General features: G+C 39.7%; 1 long non-coding RNA gene across 2 annotated transcripts; it reads right to left on the reverse strand.

The window, feature by feature from the left end:
- Positions 1 to 3,875: 3,875 nt before the first annotated feature.
- On the reverse strand, positions 3,876 to 8,007 carry LOC119705059. Of its 2 annotated transcripts, none has more exons than XR_005258122.1 (3): positions 7,869 to 8,007; positions 7,563 to 7,655; positions 3,876 to 6,105 (listed from the first exon to the last, which is right to left on the reverse strand). It is a non-coding gene; the product is annotated as an uncharacterized LOC119705059 (long non-coding RNA). The 2 variants fall into 2 exon arrangements; XR_005258123.1 differs by lacking the exon at positions 7,869 to 8,007 and adding an exon at positions 7,773 to 7,834.
- Positions 8,008 to 20,130: the final 12,123 nt, after the last annotated feature.

The following is a 20,130-nucleotide window of genomic DNA, read 5'->3' on the forward strand; positions in this document are numbered from 1 at the left end:
CTTCTGACACCTGTACCCCAAACTGTACCCCAAACCTCCTGCTGACTGCTATGGGAATGATCAAACTTGTAATGAAAACATTTCTCCCGTTTCAAGACTGATATGTCTGTATGAATGCCCTCAAAAAGCGTGTAATTCACAGACATCTTGGTTTCATATTGCTTTATATTTGCAAAAAATGTTCAGTCATAAGTCTCAATCATTAATGGCATCTGCTTACTCTGAGTTTGCTTTAGCATATACATCTGCTGCTTTGACTTGCAAAGCTGCAAGTCATTTCATTCAAAGAATTTAATTGTGTAAGAAGCTGCAAGGCTTTTATGGTGCTTAGATTATGTTTTATTTTAAAGGCCATATTAAGAGCATTCTACAATTACGTTTCAAAAAGATTAGACACTATAATGTTTTTGAAGCTGCTGCTATGGTAAAGAATTGCAATTCTTGGGTTATAAAAGGTGACTAAACTGCTCCTAAAAGTGAAATCCAAGAGCAGTATAGCTTTTTGTTTTGCAGTGCACTTAAGTGATGAATTCACATGATACTGGGAACAGAAGGCAATTTCCAAGGCTGGAGAAATATATTTGGTTTTTTATACTCAATGAGTTTTCAAATAACCTGTACCGCCAATCTCTCAGTACAGCTGAATCAGTTGGAAGAATGTATTTTGAGGAGAAAATGCATTTTAAAATGATTGCACCTCTAAGTTTTTACTGTATTACTGCAGTAGTTCTGTTAGCTCTTAACATGGTGCTATGTGTCCACTCTCCCAATTAACAAACACCCTAATGCCAGAGGAGGAACAGGTAAGAGTTGGGAGAAATATGGGTCATAGTGCCCTGAAGTTATGTTTTTAAATTGGAATGGCACATTCAGTGATTGCAAAAATAACCTATATATCTCAAAATAATTTTCTCTAGAAATTTACCTCCAGTCTTTAATTGCTGTTGGAAAGGGAAGAACTAGGCTGCACTTTGATGTGTAGTTAATAAACCTGATCTTGGTTTACACTTCCTTCAGTTATGGGAGATCAAAGGACAGTTAAGGCTGAGACCTTGGATTCTGCATGTGTAATGTGATGTTATTTTGTGTTTGGTGTTGGAGGCAGCGCCGTTTCCTCAAGGCGATAAGCTGGGAAGAGGTGGCTGCTGTGGAGTCTTTGTGATAACCACTCTGTTCATGTTAGAGATGCCCAAACAGAATATAATGTATTCATACCTTATGAATTCTCTTATCCCAGTTAGCTGGCAAAGATCAAACAAAAAACAACAAAAAACCTAGCAGAAAACCAGCTTTCATATTGCCCAAAGTTTTATTTTTATAAGATCTCTCTACAGCTATTGTAAAATCAACAATCTATAGTAGTTGCAGTAAAAAAATTGTACATCCTTTTCCAAAAAAAAAGGAAAAATCATGACAAAACATGGCCCATGCTGACATGAATTAATTTACATATACTACTAGACATGGCATCGTTCATGAGGAACACGTGTTCCTTCTAATTAATCTTGAATGTTGCACACACTCTGACTTGCCCAGGCAAGAACAGATTGAGAATTATTGTACATTTGTACAGTGAGAGATCAGAATACTATATTCATTCCAGTCTTCTAGCTTTCTGCACAGATGCCTTTTAAAAGTAATGTAATTGCAATATTACTGTAGACTTTTTAATTGCATGATTAAAATAGGATTTTAATCAGCAAACTTTATTCCACAGTCATTCTGCTGGGTAACTGTATACAACATAACCATGTTGTTGTTGCATGGCTGTATGAGACATGGAATTAGTAAGTGAAGGATTCTATAAGCAACAATAAGGACATGGGGGAATCAGTGCATGCAAAAATTAAATTGAGTTCCTAGATGACTGATAGATCTATATATGTATATGCACACATATATATATCTACCATCCTCTAGTTTTTAACTCTACTTAGTACATGCACATTGTTCTCAATTACTTTGGCTCTGTACACCCATAGTTTAGGATTTTTTTAGCATCTGTTTGTTTCTTTAATATTTAACATTTCCTGCACATATCACTTTGTCTGGTATGATGAGTTGGTTGGAGATGGCTGCTGTACTATGTTATTAGAGGAGAAGATTGGAAATACGATTTTACCACCCATTCGTATCTGGTTTTTCCTTTTCGTTTTTAATTTCTCAGATTGTATTTTGGTAAGCATTGCTTGCTCTCTTTCCTGCAAGCTGCAAAAGGTGATCTTGTTGGACTATGAGCAGAGCATTGGAAGAATCCAAGAAACATCAGTGTTGTAGGATTTTCTGGTTTTACACTGTGACAGCAAAACATGGCTTGTGGTGGGCTCAGCAACCCCCAAGTAGGAAAGGTTTGGCTGTGAGACCCCCTGGGAATCCTGGGCACTGTAGGCACAAACCAAGGGGCTAAGATCAAACCCTTGGCAAATATTCCTCCACAGATGCTCAAAAAGGCTTCTTTTGGTGCCATTGCCACCGCTGAGCTGGCAGAGGGGAATGTCACCCAACAATCAGCTCTCACTTCCTGCAGTGAGAGCTTTCTGTAGATGTGTGCTGAGCACATCCAGGAAGCAGTATTTAGTGTGGCCTCTTGTGGGCTAATGACCCCGTGTATTATCTGTCCATGAAAGTACAAATGTTTCAAGGAAAGTCAAAAAAATCCCATATTTCTTTGTCTCATGGGGCAATGTAGGAACAGCTGCTACAAGGACATGGAGAAATGTGGATCCTCTGGCTGAGAATAAAAGACTGGAACTTTGGGTTTTGCCAGTTCCAGCTTAATGAGTGGTTTTGAAGCAGAATTGTTCTGGGGAAGGGCTGATAATATAAAAATATGTCTGGTAGGTTGGTTTGTTTTTGCTGTAAATTTCTAGTAGGAAAAAAAAGAAAAAGAAATTTCAGCACTGTGGGACCGCTGGGAGTCAAATTTTCTGTCTCTTGACTATCTTAGCAATTTGAACAAATACTCTTCTCTGAATGTCTGGCATTCCTAATTATTGCTGTAGCTAATTTGTCATGTCTTTTTCATATTATTTTATTACTTTGTCAGATAAAAGGTATTATTGTATTTGAAAATAGTCACATGTAGCTTTTTATAATTTACTTTTTAATGACTTTTTTTTTCAGATTTACCTGGTGATAAGTGCCAAGAAAAATAATTTTTCTCAGCTATTTTCCTACAGTTGGGTGGTATCTCTCCTCTCTGGGTACTTTATGAGCTCAGGAGATCTTTATTGTTGTCTCAGAAGGTCTGGAAGGCAAAGATTAAATTTCACTGAGGTCTAATCAGATCTTCATAAAGTTGAGCCAGAAAATGAGGTTGCTTGTGTCTCCATTTTTGACCAGTTTGCTCTTTATTTTTTAAAATTGCATCTCTGACTCCCTGCTCTGGTGATCACACACTGGGGTCACAACATTGCCTCCTCAAGAGAGCAAAGCTGCAGGGAGGACGGCTGAGGAGCTCGATGCTGTGGCAGAGATCTTGCTCCTGCTCTGATATTTTTGTGGCACCTTTCCAAGTTGGAATGGGAAGAGCAGGGAATAGAAGTTCTTGTCTGCTGTTGCTGATTTTCCTGGTATAACTATGGCAATGCCCTGGGAACATTTCTGAAGAAAACTGGTGTCAGAGCAGAAAGGGAGAGTGAGCAGAGCTGTGTGATGCCCTCTCACTGAGCAAGGCAGGCACAGCATTGTTGGGGGGGTTCCTGCAGCCCTGCACCATGCAATGCAGCTGCTCTGGGCAGTGATGGGCACCTGTGTGACTCTGTCACTGAGCAAGGCAGGCACAGCATTGTTGGGGGTTCCTGCACCATGCAATGCAGCTGCTCTGGGCAGAGATGAGCTCCTGTGTGACTCTGTCACTGAGCAAGGCAGGCACAGCATTGTTGGGGGTTCCTGCACCATGCAATGCAGCTGCTCTGGACTCAGCACCTGCCACAGAATGAGCTCTGGGACATCTCTGAGTGCGAGTCCAAAGCACAAGACTCCACTGCACTGGTCAGAAGCTGCTGCTTTCCAGCTGGCTGCTGCTTTCCAGCTGAACTTACCTGATTGTGTAGGGAACTCATCTGTTGATTGCCCACTAGAAATGCTGTAGGGTTTGCTTCAGTCCTACTCTTTGGAACTGAGAGAACAGATAAGAAGTGTGAGGTGCTGCTTTTCTGGTATCCATGGCACAACTCCTACCTCCTTCAACAGAGCTAACTAAGTTCTCTCTCTTCCTTGTCCTTCTATTTTTCCACTTGTTTTTCTTGGATTTCTCCCCTGCTTTCTGCTGAAGGATTTTTTCCAATGCAGGCAGAAAAGACCTGGGGGTGTGTATTTTCTCAGGGTATTTATTAGGTGCAACAATGATGAATAAAATGGTCATGGGGGCCAAATATGTAATAAATAAATTCTATTGCACTTTTGACCAGCTATTTAGCTACCTGGGATTTTGGGTGGACAGATAAAAGGGATACACAACAGGAGCAGAGGGTGGAGGTGGGAGAAGAAACCAACAGTTTTTTTCAAATACTATTCTTGCCCTGCTGATTTATGGAAAAGTAAGTCAATAGAATAAATTTGTCTCTAGATCTAAAAATGTCCTTTAAGGCAATCATATCTAAGGAGGATTAGGAGGAAGAATTTAAAGATGTATCTTGTAATGCTGAGGCCAAAAGCCCATCTATATGTGCTAGAGCTCAGTACTGAGTTATTTGCCCCCTTTGATGAATGAGGGCCAGATTTTCTCTACAGATTTTACCCATGTAAACCCAAGAACCATTAGCTTTTCTGGGATGAGTTGTCACATCTGTGCACTCAGGTCACAAGTGTGTCACCCAGCAGGCTGCTTGTGATAGCTGCCCAGTCCAGGAGAGCTGTGTGATGCCCTACAGCAGGCAGGCAGCACTGCAGGGGCACAGCTGCTGTGATGTGAGATACTGTGTGCTCCTAACACCCCTCCTCCTTTCCACTGAGTGCATCCCTGGGAGCAGCTTGTGGGGATAACTGACCTGCATCTTCCTGTTTGTTTCCACCCTCACTCTTCAAACACTGCAGAATTAAAATTATGAACAAACCCGCCTGGCAAACTTGGCAGATTCTCACTTTATTCATGAAGGCAGATCTAATGTTCCCTGACAAATTGTTCCAGAGAAACTGTCTTGTAAAATACAGGATCTGCCAGTTCCTTCATACCAAACCATATTTCTATTAGGACACAGTGTTAATGGTTCACTGGAAAGTACAATGCTTGGTGCAGAGTGAATCTGAAATCATTTAGCATACTTGATTGTTAACTGAGCTAACTATCCTGTGAGTGCATTGGCTGCCATCTGTCCATTGCCTTGGCAGCCTTGGAGGGGGGATAATCTGAGAGCTGGCACTGCTCCAGTTTGCTGCAGGTCTGCTTTCTAGTGTTTTTGTAGCAGATGTTGTGCCACATGCCCAAAGCTGCTGCCTGTAAGCTGCTGTGTGCTCAAATTTTTAATTTTGGGGGGTGTCTGTCTGTCTTTGACACAAGATTTGCATTTGTCTTAGCAGCTCCTTATGGAGTGCCTTTGTTATAAATGATAATCTGATGAAAGAGCCAGAGCCAAAACCTTGAGGCCTCGGTTACAGGATTTCTGATGGGTCCAATGGACGCTGGATTGGACCCCGACTTGCCAGTTGCTAATGTATTTTTTATCCTTTTAATGGTGTGTATTTGAAAGTGTGGCACTTAAAAAACATTTCGTATGGAATTAGGGAGCCCTCAAGTTTGCACTGTGCTTTTAAGGAATTCAATAGTCCTTGCTTATCTAAGATGCTCCAAAACTGTTTATATACATAGATCTTTGCATGTTATGCACAGGGAAACTAAAAGTTCCACCAAATTTTCCCTCCTCTGTTATCTTGCATAGATAGCATTATTCCTCTGAAAGCCAGTTGATCCTAAATGAATGTAAATCAGCCCAGGTAAGGTGAAGCTTTAGGAACTGCTGCATTTTTCAATCCAGTGATTAAAATGCTTTGCTCTTCCTGTGCAGCTTGGTGCTTGTCAGCAGAGTAGCAGGAGGGAATTATCATCTTGCTGCAGCAACCCCTGCTGCTGCTGATAGGGAAGATTTCTTCTTCTCTCATTCCTTGCTTTTCATTAAGAAAAAGCAAAAGGGGAAAAAAGTCAATTAGGCAATGCAACATGATGGATCTCAGTGCATTTTCTACATGTCATCCATTTCAAGAGGTTTGCTATATCAAACTTGTAGCTGCTGGGCAATCCAAAGCATCTTTCTTCCATCCTGGTCTATATTTCCACTTGATGACTTTGTTTTGGACTGCCTGGATGAGTTCTTGTAGGATGACAAATGATATGAGTGTGTCTGTTCAGCTCTAAAGCAACTGCCCAGAGATTTGCTTCTGACTGTGTATGTAAATAAAATATAGCACAAGAGGTGACCTATTTTATGTGTTAGGCATGGGAAACTTCCCAGTCTCAGTAATTAATTTATCACCCTTCAGAGGAAAACTTGTAGGTTGTTTTTCAGCATATGGCTTAATTTGCCTTTGTGCAGTGTCCACGCTTCTCTGAGCTTAAAATGTTTGGTTCAGAGTCTCTGCTTCTGAAAACATTAAAGGTGCATAAAATAAAAATGTGATTACAACACTCAATCTTCTTAATTAGTTTCTATTGTTTAGTCTGTTAAATGCCATTTGCCTGTCAGGGAAATGCATCCCATGTGCAGGGAGCACTGCTGGAGTGCTGCACAAGTGATAGGTTTTGAATATCTTGAGTTTTGGGAAAGGCCTTCATAATATCTCTAACTAGAATACTGACTAGGTAGTTAATCATAATCTAGGATCTCAGGCTGAGAAGTGCTCCTAGTTCATGCTGTGTGTGCAGACATCTGTTACTCAGCAACAAATGTCACTCTCTTTCCAGATGAGTTATTAGCAAATGTTAAAAAGACAGGTATACAGTAAAAGTTTAATGCCTATGAAATGACCTGTGAGGCTGCAAATGCCTTAGCATATGGAATATAATGCTGAGTAATAAAGAGATGAGCATTCCGGAGTATTTATGATGATTAAAAAAAAAAAAGAATAATACTGCTGCCATGTAAAAATGAATCAAAGAATTCAATTTACTGTTCCAACAATGCATGCTTTACAAATGTACATGCTATAGTTTATGAAGGCATTTAGCTGAACAAGGCAACAAATGTTTTCTGGGAAATAATATGAGGCAATGTATTTGTCTACAGCTGAAAATGTGTAGTTGCTTTCCTAAGGATTGGAAGCAATCTTGCTAAAGCAGAACAAGAAACTTTTACAATATCAAGATGCCAGTAGAAAGTGGACAGAAAAACTCCATTTAAGCAAGATGAATATATGACATTTATTGGTCTTATAAGATAAAATACTTCACTTTTCTGTAATATCAGCATAAGAATAGAGTTAGAGCAAGCTCTAGCCATCACAAGCATTTTATTTCCCATACACTGCATAGTTAAAGTTACATAAAAACAAATACCTGCAGTATTTCTCTAAAACACAGACATTGGATTCTGTAGCATTTGCATCAGGAAAGCTTCTGCTGTTCTTACCTGTTAAATCCAGAGACAGATGTTGGCAGTTCTGGTGCTCAAATGCTTGTGCCCGTGCTCCAGGATGCAGCACCTCTCTTTGTGCTGGGTGTGCTTTGGGGTAGATAATGAATGAGACCTGATTAATCATGGTACAAGTAGTTTGGAAGACAGGCAATAAAAACAAAGGGCTTGAAAGTTTTTACAAATAAAGCTATGAAGAAGCCTTACTTTATCTTCTATCCATCCTCCTAATCCTAAAGTCAGGCACCCTCCCTTTCCCTCATCTTTTCTCCATTGCTTAGCAACACTCATGGGTGAACTTACTTAAAGCAGAGCTTTGTTCCCAGATGTGATTTCAGTAATATTTGCAGGCTTAACAGTTCTGAGATGTGAAAATCAGCCCCTTTCCTCTGCAACACCATTAGCCTACTTCACTAAATAGTCTTTCTTGTTCTCTCCTGCACCCCAGGCATGTTTCAGTTTTTGTCTCTACTGTTTTGATCTAACCAAGAGAGTTGTGGAAAGAAGGGGGAGGTTCAAATAAAGCTTTAATTATGGAGGACACACATACAATGTGCACAGCGAAGCTGCGTGTTGGGAATAGAATTGAAGTGTAAATGCAGAATGGTCAACAAAAGAACTGTTATTTCTCTCAACTCAATTTGATTTTTTTTGAAGTTGAGATTGAATAAATGGCATTTTTCATGCCAGCATTTACATGCTGAATTGGTATGACCAACCACATATTACAATATAGCCTTGAACAATCATTTTAAGTAGGGAAAAGCTACAGTAGCTAATTGCTTCCTACACAGTTTTTCTAATTTTGGCAATACAGTGACATATCAGCACTTCCTAGAAACGTTTTGTTTGCCAGGCTAATCTGCATCTGTATTTAGTCTTGCTTCTGGAGGATAATCTGGTTTATCCATTCTGTTTCCTCTTGTTTTCCCTGGCTGCTTTTCTGTAGCTCACTACACTTTGAGTTATGGGTGGGTTCTGTGTGTTTTCCTCTGCAAGCCAGAAGATGTTAATGCACATCTCTTTGATCTTAGAGACAAGCTAGATCACTCACCAAGGAGACTTGTGTTGAGATGCAAACATTTCCATGGAAGTCTCTCTCAGTTGATGTATAGAACACTCTATGTAAAAGCTGGTGGTGAGGGTTCAAGGGTTCTATTGCTTCACCAGTGCCATAACGCCCTTGCTGATATTCCACTGAGAAGTTCCTGTGTTTTGAAATGGAAGGACTTCCCAGGCATGGAAAACCTTGCAGCTTTTGCCAGGCAGAATTATCTTTGGCACGTCTTTTATGTTTAGGCCTCTCTCATGGATTTTGAGGTTGACACTCCAGCTGAATTACCAACCTTGTGAAATCAATAATTTTGGAGGGGCTGTTGCCCAGAGGGGATGAAGTACACACTCATGTGGTCCCTCAGCTCTAAGACAGCTGATGAAATAAGCCACTTTAAAAAAAGCACGTAAACTGCAGTGGCAAATCCTCTAGCATTTTCTTAAGATAGTCACAAAGCAGATTCTGGGAAAAGGCTGCAGAATTTTTCTTTGACTAAGAGAATTGTAATTAATCTGTGATCTGCTTGATTCAATTTGTTTGGATAGAAATCAAATGAATTTCTGAGTTACTGTGCATTCTCTGTGTCTTATGTCACAGAGCTTTGCTGTAGGATGCTGTCCTTTCAACAGGAGGATGAATTAATAAAGGCCTATGTTATCCCTATGTGAAGGATAAAATAAGAGGATGCCTGAAAGCATTTATGACAAGAGTACTGAAGAACTTTGTAATTCTTTACTCTGGCTCCAGTGTGCTAGCTAGTGTGCTCCTACTGCTGCACCTTGTTTCTCCAAGGAAAGTGTGCTATTCCCTTTAAAATCTTCCATGGTAGCTGTGTGGTTTTATTTTTTTTGTTGGTGGTTTTTTTATTATTATTTTTTATTTAAGAGTTGGTTTTTATGAGGAAAAGCCAAATTAAAAAATGGAAAATAAAAAGGATTGAGAAGGTGACGTGATTCTTTTGTCTGAGAAAAGCAAGAAAGTAAGTCAGCTCTGACTCATTCTTAATATGTCAAATTTTTACAAATACACTTTTTGATTGATACCTTAGTTGTTTAAATGTGTGCTTAGGAGTTGTTCCAGACTGTGAGGTTCCTCAGGTGTGTTCTCCCTGTTACCACAGGTGGTGGTTCAAACGTTTGCCAGGTGTTGTATTTGCACAGGATGTCTGCTGTGGGGGTACCCTGGCAGTTCCAGTCTCTTTCCCTACATTTGCTTTTATCCGCAAGTTTTTCTGTTGCTGACAGAATCCTACTTTTCTTTGTGCAGTTCTCTGTATTGCATGCTTATGGCAAGGTGTCCTTCTCCCCCAAATCATCACCAACACCTTCCCATGCCCACCCACCAAAGAGAGAGGCACAAAAAATCCCCAAAGCTTGAGGGATGTATTTTTAACCAGCATAAAAAAACAGCAGGCCCATTTTTTGGTGTATATAAGATAAGTGTTATGGTCACCAGTGCAAAATGCTCACTTCGTCAGAAAGTGCAGAAAGGTGCACAGCCCTGGCAGTTCTGTGTGCTGGACTTGTCTTGAGTATCGGGGCATTTTGATGCACTGCAGAACTGAGTTGAATTTTCCTATCCTTTTGTCTTAGCGTATGTAGTTAGAAGCCAGAGGTGATAGCATCTGAATGAAGAAAAATCATGCATTTTTTTAAAATGCAGTATAATTGTACCACGTTTCCTGATCAATGAATGTGCAGTCAGACACAGAATGTTCGAATCTTTCTCTCCTGTCATCCCTTTAAGTGAACTCTGCTTTTTTAAGAATTCATTGAAGACTGAAGATACCACTTGCTATGTATTTGTACTGTTGCCCAAATTTGGTCTAACAGTGATAGATAAGTAAAATAGTTTCTCTGTGTTGTTCTCACACTCTTTTGGTAGAAATAATTTTCAAAGGGAAGTGTTAAACAGCCTTTGGATCACAGTGTCCTCTAATCTACCTAAACTGCTGTAGGAGTTACAGTGTTTGTATATGAAACCTCATAAAGCCAAAGAAACCTGTTAATTGCTTGGGTGCTGTCAGGGATGCTTTGAAAGGGAAAATCACTATTACTGTTAATGGTTTTTAAAATTTATTTTCATTAGATACTGATATAACTTTTAGCCAGAATACATTAGGGGTTGCACAGCTGGGCTGATGTGAATGAAGAGTAGAACGTTTTTACAAATATCTACCCAGCAATCAATTGTTACTTGCTTGAGAGCAGATAAAGGGGTTGGGGTGCTGCTGGAGCCAGCTCTCCCTTGTCACAGCCCAGTGGGACAGCAGAAGTTCACCAGCTGCCTTGCACCGTTAGGTGGGATGAGGCACAGTGGTGGTGATGAGGCTGAAGATAAAACAATTAAGTTATGCTTTTCATCTTCAAAGCACTTTAAAGACAGTATAAAATTAATCTGTACCACAGCCTGATTAAATATTCCAAGTGGTTCTCCAGCTTGGTTGCTGTCATTATCAGCACTTCCCAGGTGATGGGCTACTTTGCCTTTACTCTTTAAATTCCTGCTGCACTTTGTCAAAATCCTGCTGACTCTGCCATTCTGGCAGAAACCCTGAAAAACACCTCTTATCTGGAATAAAATTAAATGCTTGGCTTTGAGCATGTTTAAAAAAGGTGTAGAAAACCAGGGCTGGAAAAGTAAGTGGGGAAACTTGAGTGCTGTTGTCTGAGTGAAACCTTGAGGATTTCAGTGGAATATCCCTTGAATCCCTGTTGTTCTTTGTAGCAAGGGCCTGGATTAAGCTGATGGTAATTGTAAACCAAGATTATTCAGCTTTTTGGGGAAGGAGCCTAAACACCTGGACTGTAAACTGTGGTTGTCATACCAGGTGTTTCCAAAATGTGTGTGTGTCTCCCCACCATCTTATCCCTGAACCCTATTTCTTTTTATGTATGAAAATGACTGTGTAAATTTGCAAATTGGTTTGAAAAGTCAAAGACATGTGCTTGGTTTGTTTGGTTTATTTTCTTTTCCTCCAGAGAAGGCATTATGCATCTGGAACATTTTGCTGCATGTGGGGCTGTCATGTTATTAACTTTCCAACTCTCTGACCCTCGTGAATTCAGTATGTTTCATATCTTGCCTTATCTCTGTTGTTGGACTTCATGGGAGAAAAGTGTGTAATGTTTGTGTGCAGCTGAGGGCAGAGGGTGGACTTGGACTGAGTGCAGACTTAAATGCTGTTCGGTTATAAACAATGTGTAATAATTGCAAAGCAGAATTGCTCTTTGACATCAGCCTTGGTGCTGTGCTCAGAAAATCTCCTGGATGACATCTAAAGGGGAAATGTCACCTTGCTTTTGTGGGCAGTTGTAGGTAAAGGCAGGCAAGGACACTGATCTTTGCCGTGTTTAAAAACTGAGGAACCAGTTAGTGTCACATGTGAAATACTTCAATAAGTTGCTTCTGTGATTCACTGCAGTGAAAACTTTAAAACCCTTTCTCAACGGAGCTTTTGTGTGCTGTTTGAACCCCCTTGCTCAGGTTGCTGTGTCATTTCCAGCCGGAACCAGCCCCGTTTGGTGCCGGGCTGGCAGCGCTGGTGCAGCCCTCCTGTGGCTCCTTGGGGGTGGCACCTTCCCGGGAATGGGGGCCACTGCCCGCTGTCCTGGGCAGGCATCCTGCTCACATCACACCCCACAGCACCAAGTTATAAAGGTGCTGCACAATTTGTATCATTTCCCTGATAGGAAGTTAGTGTCCTCACCAATTCTGCATCTCTGTGTATGCTTTGCTTCTGTTACACTTAACCTACTCCTTGTAGCTTTAAGGAGGCAGGTAGAGAAAAGTGACACTAAAAACCCAACCAACAATTTGGGTTCCAATCCTACAAGCTCTTAGGAACTTGCCCAACTTCATTTGTAGACAGTTGTATTTATCCTATTCTGCAAACTAAATTTTGTAGCTAAGAATTCCTAAAAAATTTGGGCTTGAAGGGATGTTGTTCTACTGTAACAGATGCTTTTGTCAGTCTTCAGTGGGAACAAGAGTTTAATTTAAACAGGTGAGGGGTTTTTTTCCTAAAATGGTTGCTTTAATAAGGACATATTGTCTCATCAAATTTTTAAGCTAAACTCCCTATAGAAATCAAAGTAGTGTTCTGAAAAATCAATTGTACAGTCTGACCCATGGTTACTGCCTGTCAAATGAGACTGAACTGTTCTCTTTGTCGTATGGCCTCCATCAGCCTCTTTTTCTAAATAATTTTTCATATGAGAGCAAAGCCTGTGAATCTCTTTGGAACATGTGCTGAGGTAAAGCTATCTGATGGCTGAAACGGCTTCATTTCCTTTGGCTGTGGAGGATAAGTTAGCTCCCTGTGAAGCTTTACCTCCTGCAGACATCAGAATAGTATGTGAAATATTTAACATTTTGATTGTGTGAGGCTTCATTGAAAACCTTATTGTCCTTGCTACGTGTCATTTAGAGAGGCAGTGCTGAAGCACTGCTGAAAATGGAAGCCCTGACAGACAAGGGAGTATGGTGCTTGTTTAACAAAGAACAGCATGCAGACTCCATAATGCTTAAGGCTATATAATTCCATTTTCTTCTGTAGATGCTGTTTCATTGCTTTAGTGTCTGCAACACACAAGATTTTAGTATTCAAGAAAAAAAAAAAAAATCAAAGCCTGCCTAGTGCAATGTCTTGTGCAGAATAACTTAGGTTTTGTGTAATAATGTTTATTTTTTAAATATAAATGTGATATACAAAGCATATAGAACTCAACTCCTCTCAAACCCTGAAATACTAAACCCTTTCAGTTTTCATGTTTCATGTTATCACCATTTGTATAAAAAAGTATGTATTCAAGGGTTTGATAGTGGGGTTTTTTATAATTTCTAATCCAGAAAAAAATTATCTGTCCACACAAAACCTGCTGTAAGCTCAATAGCTGATTTTTTTTAATGACAGTGAAAATAATGCATCCTCCAGGCAAAATCATTCATTTTTGCTTAATCGCCATCTTGGGAAAATTTGGCTCTTTCACATGGGTGAAAAATGACTTTTCATGGCAAATGTGCTTCTTGTACTCCACCCTCTTTAGTCACAAAAAAAATTGTTAGAAAAAGATCTTTACTCTTTGTGTAAATTAAATTTTGCACTGCTCCAACTAATAGCTCATATCAGGTGTCCAAGAGTATTCATCCATATGAAAATCTACAATAGCTTAATTATCCAAAAATGTGGATTTGTGGGATATTTTTGCCTCATGATTTACTCTCCATGTCAACCCTCCAGCCCTTTGAGTCCCCCAGTCTATGGCTGGGTTCTCATTCTTTGCAGGGACCATTGCTTACTACAGTTATGTGTTTTAGGTAAATAAACCCTGGGATGTTGAGCGTGAAATTAGCACATGGCTTCTCTATTCCAATCCAAAATCTTTCTGTGACTTTCTTTATTCTTTTTCTCCCCTGGGTCTTACACTGCAGTTTCCAGCTTCAGCAGTGATTAGAAGAAGAAATATCAAAAAATCTAAATGAGATTCCTAGTATTTCTCACCTGGATGGAATGCTAAGAGTAGGGTTGAGACTGACCAATTCACCCCAATTTCAGATTCATGTGGTTTCGTATAAAGCTCAAATAAGGTCCTTTGTGAATTTAACTTGAAGCTCTTCTGAGATTCAGCCATCATCACTAATTCCCTTTCATACTTTGACATGCTTATAATTCATATTGTATCCTGTATACTTTATAAGTGCAAGCCTCTTAACTCATTCTGACTAGGTAGAAATTACAGGGTACAAATAAACTTTACCTGTGTTCCAGCAGGAATAATAATGCAGCATTTATGAATGAGAATGTCAGCATGCACCCATTACTAATAGGAATTTTCTCCAGTGATGACTTGTGCATAGCTGTAAACTATACCAAAAATACATGTGAGCTCCACAGTTGAGGTAGAATGTGCTAGAAAATACTTCAAGTTCAAAATTGCTTTGTGCAGTGTTTTGGTACAGACTGGGCCAACTTGTTTGGTGTGAACACTTCAAAATAAAATTATTACTCCTTTCCTGGGGAAGTTGGGATGTCAGTATCTAAGTATGTTCCTTTCTAGTCAAATAACCCCAAACATAAGTCATCCCTGCTATAAGTCATCTTTGAGGCTGGCTGCAGGTAAACTCCGTGGCATGGGGAAAAGAATTCTGTGTCTGTGCAAAAACCCAGTTATGTTTGCTCTGACTGGTTAAACTAAGAGGAATCATGCATTCAAGTAAATTGGAATCTTAAAGTGGTCCATGAGGTGTGCCAAAGGCAGATATCTATTTGAAAGATAAGGGAGATATCTACAGGTGAGGGTGGTGGGGTTTTTTGGGTTTGTATGTTTGTTTGTTTTGGGGGTCTTTAAAGGAAAAGGAATACTCAGAAAGTACCAAGAAATATGTTTAATATTCCCTGAAAAGGAAAGACCTCAAGTGCAGTCCACACAGCGAAGTTCTTGTCAGTGTAGTCAAAACACACCAGAATACTCTTGTTATAGACTGCTACACTGTTCTTAAGAGCTCTGTTACCCATCAGTGTACAGCTTCACCTGCCTTCCCCAAACACTGTCACATCCATTTGTGCTGCAGGAATTAATCATCAGAGCTGTGGCCATGGGTGGGAAACTGAGGACACTGCTCCTTCTGTTCATGCTCCCTTCCCCTCTGGCTGAGGATGTGCGTGGGGGCTGAGATGCACCCTGAGTATCAGGCAGCACCTCTCTTGTGCTGAAAGAAACCATGTGGGGTTTTATTTTCATTGTTTCTTTAAGAAAGTGGAGAGCAAACATTTTAAGTACTTCAAGAGTTTAAAATGGTTTTGTGTGAAACAGAACATGGCAAGAAAGGTTTTGTCTGCTTTCAGGTTGGTGTCCACTGCTGTTGTCATGTGGTAGCTTTGTCCAAGCAGGTTCTGTGGACTGAGACTGCCAGCTCAGCTCCTCTGAGGTAGTTTTTGGGCTAAATAATGAAAATTTTGAACTGCATTTTTCATAATGATAAGTTTTTAATCCAACAAGTAGCTTAACCAGCATGAGAGGAAAGAGGCTGTTGTACAGCAAGTGACCTTTGTGTCTCTGCTGTGGTGTTGCCAAACACAACCAGGATGTTCTCATGAAGAAGATCAGGTTGACAATGTTCCACATAATGTTCAAGAGTTTCTCTGTATTGCTATCTCAGTGATCTATTCCCCCCTCCCATCCTGATAAACACATGTCTTAGGAGAAAAAGTCCCAGCCCTTTTGTAGCTTTTTAAGTCCTTCTCCTTGTGCTTTTGTGATAATGTAACTATGGGGGCTGTCATGCTGCGTATCAGGCTCTTATTCCTGGAGCAAGTTATGCAAAGTTCTTCAAATAACACATAGTTCCAGTCATTCCTAATGTGTCAGGCTTTATGCTATGATGAGAGTGGTAACATAAAAAAAAATCAAAGGCAAAATACTGTTTTTGAAACAATGAAGTTGGAAATGGTTTGTAGGTATGAAGTGTTATTCCTTTAAAATAACCCAAAAACTAGTCAGGAGCCTGCCTGAGATCCAGAAGGGTTTGGATGACACTTTCAGGCACATTGTATGACTGCTGGTGGGTTCTGTGCAGGGCCAGGAGTTGGACTGGGTGATCCTGAGGGGTCCTTTCAAGCTCAGCATATTCTATGATTTCTGTCATTTCACTTTCTGGTCATCACTAGTTCAGTAACTTATTTTCACCCTGTTCAGTGTATGTATTTTGGTCTTGGCCTTGCAAATGGTCCTGGGGTTGCTGCTACTTTTGTTAATCTCTTCTACCATGAAACTCTATATACTGGTGATCTTTGGTTGATAAAATATTTTTGTAGTCCCAGATGACTGATGTGATCCAGCTTGCATTTTGGTTGAGCACTTGAGTCTGGAGTAGAATCTGGTTTCAGCAGCTGAAGGGGCAGAATGTACATTGCAGTCAAGAGAGGCTGATGGGCTTGGGACTTCTGAAAATTAGGCAGCTCCTGTTCTTTTTACATCTCTACTTTAGTGACTTGTCAGATGTGCTTGAGTTTAAAAAGTGTTGGTTGAACTTTTTTAAACAAGTTATCTCTGTGTGAAAAGATCTCAAGAAGTTAGGGAAATGGGATGCAGTCATCCCATGAATGGAGATATTATTGTTACTAATAAACAAATACATTAGCAAAGAACCTTTGGGTAGAGAAAGTTGGCAGCACTGAAATAGATGCAAAAATTAGTCTTTTGCACAATGTGGTTAGAGGTGAAATGCCTGTAAAACATATCAGGATAACAAAGCATTGATAATAAACCTGGAGAGAACACAGCATTTTATAGGGAAACCACCTTCTTGGTGTGGAGGACAAGGAAGGAGAAAGAACAGGAGAGGAAGTGAGATGCAAAAGGAAAAAACCAAAAATCTGTGGAACTGAAAGAAATTATTCTGAAGAGTTTAAGTATTGATTAAAAAAAAACAAAACAAAACCCCTTTTCTCTCACTGCTTAGCAGTTTTCTGCTTTGTTTGAAATAGTCTCTGTGATAGTATCTTTGAATACCATGAAAGGTTTGTTTGCAGTAACCAGCTAGCTCATGGGATTCCCAGGAGGACTGGAAGTAATCTTCCAGTGGTGGCATAAATATCCATGTTATATGAGGTGCCTTATCAGCTAACACGGGTGAGGAGGTTCATGCTGTGCAGCCCACAGGAACTGGTGCCTTGCCTTGCCAGAACCTTCTGGGGTGTGAACTGTGTAGTTGTGAATCAATAACTGTGCAGCATCCCCACCTTCCAGTGAGGGAATGATTTGATTTGTGATTGACACAAGCTGTAACAGCGATAGCTGGAACAGGAGCTCAGAAGTGTTTATGCATATATGTATACACTTCAAACATGCAAATCAAAGAATAATTACCCTAACACTTTGGAAACAGAAGAGAGAGCTCCATATAACACATTAATGCACATGTTTCAGCAAGATGTGTAAAACATCTGCAATTATGAATGAATGGACTCGTTATTCTACCATGTGCTCACTGTGCTGTACAGAAAGTAAAAATAAATCTTTGAGACACTGCTATCATTTCCTTTCTCGTCAAGAATTTACATCTGGAATCCTCATGGGATCTTTCAGAATCGCCAGCGATGTAAAATGATCTGCCTGACTAATACAACGATTACATTGCACTGGTCATGGCTTTCTTATAGTTTAATTGTTGTAGCCTCTGAAACGTTAGCCCCTGGAATGGGGAGATACTGATCTCTGTCAGGTGACAGATATTAACCTTTTGTTAACCTGGATCCTTGTCTTCTACAGAAAGTCCTTTCTTTTAAAGAAATGAGGCCTCTGTTACCAAAGATCTCAAACTGATGTATTTTTGCCTTTCTGTTTTTTAGCTAACAAATTATATGGATTTATGGTTTTGTGTATTAAATGTTCCTGAAAAAACATAAAGGTGTTATGTTATTTTACAGATCTGCTACGTGTTCATCTTGAAATCCCGTTTAACTTTGAGCCACATGGATAATCCTGAAATAGCTTTCTTTGCTTCCTGTCAGACACATGCTTTCATTCTGCAGAAAGCAGCAGGAGGCCTTTTGCTTGTTTTGAGTAGTGCTCATAAATATAAAATTGAACTGTACACTGGAGTTTCAGAACGAAGGATGAATCTCAATAGATCACACACAAATTGGTCTCTGGAAGCCACAGAGTCCACAGCATTGGCAGGAGGTCTGCCAGTTGCTAGGCAAAAAGCTCTACCATGGTGTAAGGCTTGTTTTGGCAATGTAGATGTTTCATGCAAGTGTAGTACTAAGAAAAAGTTTCCAAAGTGCTTGATGACAAATTGGTGGGTAGGTTCTTCCACAGAATGGAGGGGTTATCTTGAGACTTAAGGCTGTAGTGCTTATTTGTTCAGTACTTTGTATTGAGATCTCAGCAAGGGTTTGAATAATTCCTTCATGTTACTCAATCTGGTATATCTTTAAAAAAATACATTTCTCTCAGTATTGAGACTTGTGATACACAGACTTACCAGGGGTTGAACTGTAGGTACTGATTTAAACTTGTGTTTTGAAAATCAAGATATAGTTCATATCTTGAAGGCAAATTACATCTTTTGCTGTTTCTCAGTTTGAAGAACTGTGTATCTTGAGCATTCTGGCAGAGACCCTATGAAGTCTACCAGATGACTGTTAGTGCTCATAAAACACATATTAGATGTTTCCTTCATTTTTTTTCAACCTGAAAACTTCCTTGTCTGATAGCGAAAACTCTGGTATGAAAGTAGTAGCATGTACAAGTGTGTGTGTAAAGCTTCAGTGAGATACTGCAATTGTAAAGAAGGAAGAGGTATGCAAGGGGGAATAAACTTTAAATGCTACAGATTTGAAAAGAAGAAAGGAAGATATTGGAATTATGCTATTTTATAGCTAGCCTACCTGTTTGATTGTGGCAAAGGAATAGCCTTAGACCAAGATCAATTCAAGAGCATGGCATAGCAGACTGTACATATTAAGAGAGCCTCTCTGGTGGAAACAAATCTCCAGAGGAAAGTACTACTTGGAAAATTTTCACCCTTTAACAAGATAAAAAGATAATTAGGAAGTGTTTCAAACTGAAATGAGATGACATGTGGAACAGTGGTCATGCAGTGAGAAATTAAAGCCCTGTGAGAGAATTGTGCCCAAAGTCCACATTTTAATGAGAATTTTTCTGACCCTTGGGAAGACATTCCCTACTTTCAGATTCCATGAAAGAGTTCTGATCAAACAGGACTCAGATGGGGTCTGTCCTGAAGAACAGCACATGTAGATCAGAGTAGGCTGCTCCTTGGAAGAGCTCTAGAATTATCTTAATATGCATTAAGTCTTTGCAAAGCCTTTGTAATTTAGGTAGGAGGCCCTTATTAAGGGTAATATACCTAAGGAATGGTGCAATAAACATGTTGATGTCAAATATCAACTCATCATAAACACAGATGAATAGTTACCTCGTTTTCTTAAGGAAGGTCTCATTCAACCAGTTTATGCCTATGTAAAACTGTATGGAGAGTCTTTAAAAAACAAAACATGATTGGAATTACTTGCTATGTGGTTTGTGTATGCCTGAGATCTGATTTGCTCTGGGTTGAAGATACACCCACACTGCTTTTCCTGAGTGTACTTCTGATGTGTGCTTTTGTTGTACCTGGCTATTCAGGAGGCCTAATGGATCATAGAGCTGGCATTCCTTACTATTTTGAAGTAATTATTTTAATCTTAAGAATAGCTTTCTTTTACAACTGCTATACACAACATCAAAGATGTGGTTTAGAATGTGAAAACACTTATGTACATTGTCATTACTCATTGAAGTGTCTTGTTTATGTCCTTCCAATGTCTTTTTTGCACATTATTTCACTAAGATGCGAGGACTTCAAGCTTTTTAACAATATAGATATTTTAGTGATCTTGTCTTTGTGGCAAATGTTTAATAAGTTTGAGAGTAAGAAGGGTTCTTCCAAAAATGTGGCAGGAGTTAAAAAATGAATGGTTCTGTGGATGAAAGATCTTTT

This window comes from Motacilla alba, chromosome 10 (genome assembly GCF_015832195.1).
Source record: "Motacilla alba alba isolate MOTALB_02 chromosome 10, Motacilla_alba_V1.0_pri, whole genome shotgun sequence".
In the NCBI taxonomy this organism is placed as follows: domain Eukaryota; kingdom Metazoa; phylum Chordata; class Aves; order Passeriformes; family Motacillidae; genus Motacilla; species Motacilla alba.